A 6,590-nucleotide genomic window follows, 5' to 3' on the forward strand; every position below is an offset into this window, starting at 1 on the left:
TGATCATATCAACCGTGGTCTGGTCTCTTCCTTGCAGCTCTAAATTAAGCTCATTCAACATGTTGGTCAGATCGGTTAAAAATGCCAAGTCTAGCAGCCACTGATCGCCATTTAATTGGTTGTATTGGTTGCATGTTTAAAAACATGGAGAAACTCCTTTATCTCCGGACAGAGCTCTCAAAAACTATGCAGGAATTAGGTGTGTTTACGCTCGGCTACAGAGTGGGTGGAGCGGGGGTGTCTGATTGGCCTCAGCTGGGGCTGATTGTTAATCACTGTTAAGTTGTAATAGTTTATTTTGATAACATCTGCAGAGGTCTTATGGTTTAAATTAATACATATAGAAAGATATTATAATAGACAATATTAAGGAGAATATTGATATTGTTATTAATGTATTATGAAGCATAGGGGTAATGTTTACTCTATGCAAATGTAAATGGCAAGAATTAATGTACTGCATGAGAGTGACTGTTAGTATTATAGATTGACGAAGCCGGTTGAAATCCGTGACGTGACTTACAATAACAAGAGACTTTTATTGTGAAGGTGACTTTAATTGACCGGACTCTTATTGTGAAAATACCGGAAGTGAGGTTTGACCGGAAACAGGAAGAGTATAAGACGGCGTGTTTTTGTAGGGAACGTTCTCTTTTTCAGGTAAGCTGGACCCAGGTGGGTGTGCTCCCGTGAGCTCCCGGAGGAGCCGAGAGCAGGGACACGAGGAGAGCGCCTCGAATGATTGTTTTACACTTCTTGCCATTAAATGTTGATAACTTAATCCATGCGCGTCCGGAAGCCTGTTTTTCCACCATCTGCGTAGTGCCCCAGTTTTGAGAATACCTTACAATTTGGAAACCACGGAAGGCGAAACTGAGATGGGCCGCCAGAGTTACGGGACTAAGGACACGTTCATGCGGTGAGTAGCTCGCGCTAAGCTATCGAACTATTTATGCCGTCAGAACAGGACGGGGCACAAGCCCGCCGGAGAGTTTAACAAGCAATCGACGCTGTGTGTGTGTGTGTTTTATGTGTTTTTCCCAATCGCCTTTTGCATGATTCTGCGCGTTTAGTGGCATTTACGCGGGCAAGTCGGCCACGTTTGGCCCGCGTGGTTGATCGAACGCTTCGTGTCACGGATGAGTAGTCGTGTGTGTTTGTTCCAGTGCGTCTGCATGTTCTGCGCGTTTAGTGGCATTTACGCGTGAAAGTCGCCCACGTGTGGGCCGTGTGGTCGATCGAGCGCTTCGTGTTACTGATGTGAAGTCGTGTGTAAGATTGGGTGTGTTTGTGTCTTTCTGTAGTGCGTTTGCACGGATGGCTGTCTCACGCTTTTCACGTGTAGTCTCTTTTCTGTTCCTTGTGTTGTAGAGATTTTTCCACTCTCTCTTCACGGTTTTCCACGTGTTATCTTGTGTGTGTTTTGTGTGTGTGTGGCCTTGTGTGAGTGGCCACGTGTGAGGCCATGTCGAGTGTGTGGCCTGTGTACTCCACACCAGGTGTGTCGCTGCTGCAACAGCGTTGTGTATTTATTAGTTACATGTTTTTGTCATATTGTGCGTTCCTCGTTGTTCGTTTTGTCTTGTGAGTTTCACGTTTTGTAGAAGAGCTGTGGCTCAATGATGTGCCTGGAAGCCAGGAGTGCTTGGCACATAGTAAATTTGACAAAGACGACGCGGGGTCTCTCTAAGAGCACGTTAGAAAACTAATATAAACATCCGTAAACTAGCGCACGGCGGCGAACGACGCTGTTACGAGATTAAAGTTACATACGTAAGCTGGTGTACGTCGGCGCACTGCACAGTTACAAGATCATTGTCCCACAAAACTCAGTTGGGTGGCCCGTGTAAGTTGGTAATGTACGTTAGACCCTTGTTTAACATGTCCGGCATTGACAATATTCACTAAAGGGGATCCTTCTTATAAATACGGCGTGTTTTTGTTTTATGTTTGTCCTGTGTTAAATCCACCATTTTGAGTTAGATGAGAGCAAGGGACATTTGGTCCTTTGTTCACCCACATGGTCGTTTGGGGGTTGAATACATTTACATAAGTTAGGACGCCATTCCTCGTTGTTTAGCTGGTTAATGTGCGTTTGACCCTTGTCTAACATGTCCGCCATTGACAGCATTCATTTGCTGCAGCTTTATGTGGTGTGAGGGTTTTTGTTAGTGGGCGTTTGACCCTTGTTTGACATGTCCGCCATTGACGGAATTCTTACATTGCTGCAGCATTTGTTTCGACGAGGTGTGAGAGGGTGCGTTATGTATTTTGTGTGCTGTATTCACCCCAATTTGCATTTTTTTCCCCTACTGCACTGCATCCACAATTAGACACATAGTGTAGAATAAAATAGGATTTTTCTGTGCTCTACATTTACATTTCCCTACATATATTAAGCCTCAGTACCTGATCCCCCTTAACAAGCAAGAAGTTGACTGCAACATGCATCCACCTGGGTTTCCTGAATCAAAGGTTGTTTCAGAAAAAGGAGGGATGGGAGATGCAGAGACAGTTGTGGCGTTCGAGGAGTGATCAGGTCTGACTGGCACACAGTTTTGCAACCAAACACTTAACACATTCAGAAACAAGCACCTACATGAAGAAATATATCTAGAGAACACATTCACAGGAGCAGACTATCGCCCAGGGAGGGGATAGCAGAGTTCATGGCGTGGCTTTGGAGATTATTTGAGGAATGAACTAACCAGAGTTAAGTTTTTTCTTTGAGCAGGTTACCGGAGCCCACCAGGAGCCAGTGGACTAAGTCCAGGCGAATGGGGTGCTCTGGGGTCATTGCAAGGACCTCAGAGTGCCCTCGATCTGTTTTAGGGTTCGAGCACGAGAAAGGAGGGTGCTGGACGAATACCTGCCTGCTATCAGATCCTAGTAGGATTTGAATATTTCTATGCCCTAGTCAAGGGCCATAGATAGGATCAATTACATTTATCATAACCAGTAAAGATAAATACTTATTTAAATATAGAAATTATGATATAGACAATTTTTCATAGTCAAGTGTCACATTCTGTATAGAGCTGGCCTAGTGGCCGCTGTGTTGTGTTGTGTTTTCTCATTTTCTCCAACAGCTACACCTGACGCTCCAGCATCGACCTCCATCGTGTGCTGACTGCCTGCTGTGAAGACCTGCCATGAGGAGCTGCCCACAGGAGCATCGGACACCATCATCACCCGGCTCAGAGAGACTGAGGAGCAGACGGAGCCATCCTGAGGAAGAAGAACAGATGACATCATGTGGATATGCAAATCCACCGACGGACGGCGCAGCCAGTGAAAACCATGAGGAATAATATCTCCCCAGGGGCTGGGACGCCCGGGAGGTTTGAGACAGGCTCCAGAGAGACAAGGCTTTTCCGACCTTTTGGATGACGGCAGAGAACCACGGCATGCAGGTAGCTGCATGTAGGCCGAGATCCTTGAGAAGTCCTCAGCTGAGATTTAGTGAGTGTGAATTGCTGGTAGACAGTTAACTGCTTGCAGTCTGTGGACGCAGTAGTTCATGCTCCCTCAGCTGAGTGGGACGATCACAACCATCATTGACAATCTGCTTGGAGGAACTGGAGTTGCAGAGCATGTATGCGGAGGGACTGGATTCACAGGGAAGCACAGACACTTAGACAGTGCACACGTTACATCAACCGGAGCCATCAGGACAGCAAGATTTTTCACCTGTGTGATGAATACATTCACACTGACACTTAGTGTTATTTAGTTTCCTTGAGAAGCAGGGATGCAAGGAGGGAGTGATGTTCTTCTTCCACAGGATGCTGAATGATAATGAGTGATAATTAAAATGTTGTACAATGTTTGTTTACATAGAGGGTCAAAATAAAAGGGCTATTACTGGGTTGTTTATACTATTGGATAAGTATAAAAGGAGGGATTGTTAAGTTGTAATAGTTTATTTTGATAACATCTGCAGAGGTCTTATGGTTTAAATTAATACATATAGAAAGATATTATAATAGACAATATTAAGGAGAATATTGATATTGTTATTAATGTATTATGAAGCATAGGGGTAATGTTTACTCTATGCAAATGTAAATGGCAAGAATTAATGTACTGCATGAGAGTGACTGTTAGTATTATAGATTGACGAAGCCGGTTGAAATCCGTGACGTGACTTACAATAACAAGAGACTTTTATTGTGAAGGTGACTTTAATTGACCGGACTCTTATTGTGAAAATACCGGAAGTGAGGTTTGACCGGAAACAGGAAGAGTATAAGACGGCGTGTTTTTGTAGGGAACGTTCTCTTTTTCAGGTAAGCTGGACCCAGGTGGGTGTGCTCCCGTGAGCTCCCGGAGGAGCCGAGAGCAGGGACACGAGGAGAGCGCCTCGAATGATTGTTTTACACTTCTTGCCATTAAATGTTGATAACTTAATCCATGCGCGTCCGGAAGCCTGTTTTTCCACCATCTGCGTAGTGCCCCAGTTTTGAGAATACCTTACATCACCAACAGCTGAGGCCAATCAGTCGCTATCCAAAATAAAATACATTCAGAAACATATTGTTCCTCATTCTGTAAAAAAATGTTTTCTTCCTGACTGGAAGATCGACGTCAGAAAAGATCTCCGCCTGATTCATGAACGCCTGAAAACGGGTTCTCTTACACAGCCGTGTTCTCAGACGTGCTCCCAGAAAGAGGGGAATGCAGTTCACAGTGGTACTACAGGTGGGGCGTGCCCCTCTAGTGGGGGGCAGTAGTACTACAGGTGGGGCGGAGGGGGAATGCAGAAATACCTTTATTGATATTTTCACATATTACACAAGTTCAAAGTATTGTTGAATTAGACAATTTACTAAAGCAATATGTAAATTAGGATTTACTAATATACCATAACTTCATACATGTTGTTATGGAATGTGTGTTATTGTTTAATAATTTACAATATTGTTTGGTAAATGTCTGTGGATTATTATTTAATGGATTACTGTAACTGGTAAAATGAATCTCTTTGTGTGCCAAGAAACAGATCACTTGCAGCAAGGGATCCCTTCCCTCGATATGGAGAGACCCCATTCATGCGAATTGGGGCCGGAAAGGAAGTTCACACCTGGCTCGGAGAGACTGAGTAGCAGACGGAGAGGCATCCTGAGGACCCCTGCGATGCCATTCAGAGCGGGGGACGGAACGACTCAGAGGAAGAGGGACAGATGACTTCAAGTGTCAAGGGGCGTGGACACGCTTTCAACACCGACGGACAGACGGCTCAGCCAATGAGTGGATTAGGACTAATGTTTTACCTAGACAGGTTAACCAATGAGAAGTGAATATCTCCCCTGGGGCCGGGACACCCGGGAGGTATAAAAACAGATGTTGACCAGAAAGACAAGGCTTTTTGACCTTTGGATGATGGAGGAGATGCACTGCATGCAGGTTAGCTGCATGTAGGCCGTTGATCCTGTGAGAAGCCCTCAGCTGAGGATTAGATTTAGTGAGCTTGACTCACTGTTAGACAGTTAACTGCTTTGGCGGTCTGTGGACAGTGATTTATGCTCCCTCAGCTGAGTTATACTCTGTATCTGAACAGTTATTAGTTATTATCAACGATTGGTAATACTTTTTATTAAATACATTTTATTAGAACTTTTCGACTCCGGACATTTTCTTCGGTTCAGCACCAGGGGATTTCTGAATAGTTAACAGTATACAGACATACAACTAAGTCATAAAAAAATAAATGTTGAAATGCCTGTACCTTAGTGTAAATATTTCCATTACGGCATTAACAAGTTACGCCAGCGCATACGCGGCGGACGAGATTCTTGGCGACTTGCCAGGTCCTACCTCCGTGAGTTCGGCTTTTCTGCTGTTGCTCAACATTGAGCTTTTTTTCTTGTCTGAGCAATCTGGTTTACTTGAAAGTGATTGCAATTGTATTTATTCTATTATTTAAAAAAGCACAGATGCAGGAGTCACAAATGGTGATTCTCATATTTATTATTATTATAATTATTTAAATCTGAAGATGTCTGTAGAGTTGATGTGAGTTCAGAACGAATCCCAAAGGAGAAAACTTTCATGAATACCAACATTTCACAGAGCTGAACTTACATGAGTTTCACTGACTGATCATGTTGTCAGTGTTGGGTTGTAATATCAGTTGCTAAATGCACAATTTATATTGGTAGTTCATCCAGCTGCTCATTGCAAATGTGTTTTTTCTTGTTCATATTGTGTGCGGTTAACAAATGATTTACTTTTTATATTGCACTTAAATTCTGTGGTCTTGGTCAAATTCATTTGAAAGCTGGACCAAAGTGTTTTGATTTCATTCAATTAGAATTAGGCCCCAAAAAAAGCCTCAAGTTGTAAGTCCAGTCTGGACAGTTGTTTTCTCCCAATGCCTCAATAGGTAGATCTTGCCTGTCACGAAGACAGAGGTCAGGGATCTTGGGCTCAAAAAGGTTGGTGACCACTGCCATAGAGGATATCTGTCCTGTTTGATCATCTTTTGGTGCTTTGGGGAGAAACCTACTGGTGACAGCCACAAACCTGTTACATGAACCAGCTCACATCAGTGTGTATCAAGAAGTCAGAGTGGTCGCAGTGAGCCTTCT

The 6,590-nt window shown here is 43.7% G+C and overlaps 1 long non-coding RNA gene across 2 annotated transcripts; it reads left to right on the forward strand.

The window, feature by feature from the left end:
- The first annotated feature begins 283 nt into the window (after window positions 1-283).
- LOC130190572 (uncharacterized) lies at window positions 284-5,618 on the forward strand. 2 transcript variants are annotated; one of them, XR_008830995.1, is made up of 2 exons: window positions 284-4,701; window positions 4,997-5,618. It is a non-coding gene; the product is annotated as an uncharacterized LOC130190572 (long non-coding RNA). The 2 variants fall into 2 exon arrangements; XR_008830994.1 differs by having other exon boundaries at window positions 5,003-5,618.
- Window positions 5,619-6,590: the final 972 nt, after the last annotated feature.

This window comes from Pseudoliparis swirei, chromosome 24, assembly GCF_029220125.1.
Source record: "Pseudoliparis swirei isolate HS2019 ecotype Mariana Trench chromosome 24, NWPU_hadal_v1, whole genome shotgun sequence".
Lineage (NCBI taxonomy): Eukaryota > Metazoa > Chordata > Actinopteri > Perciformes > Liparidae > Pseudoliparis > Pseudoliparis swirei.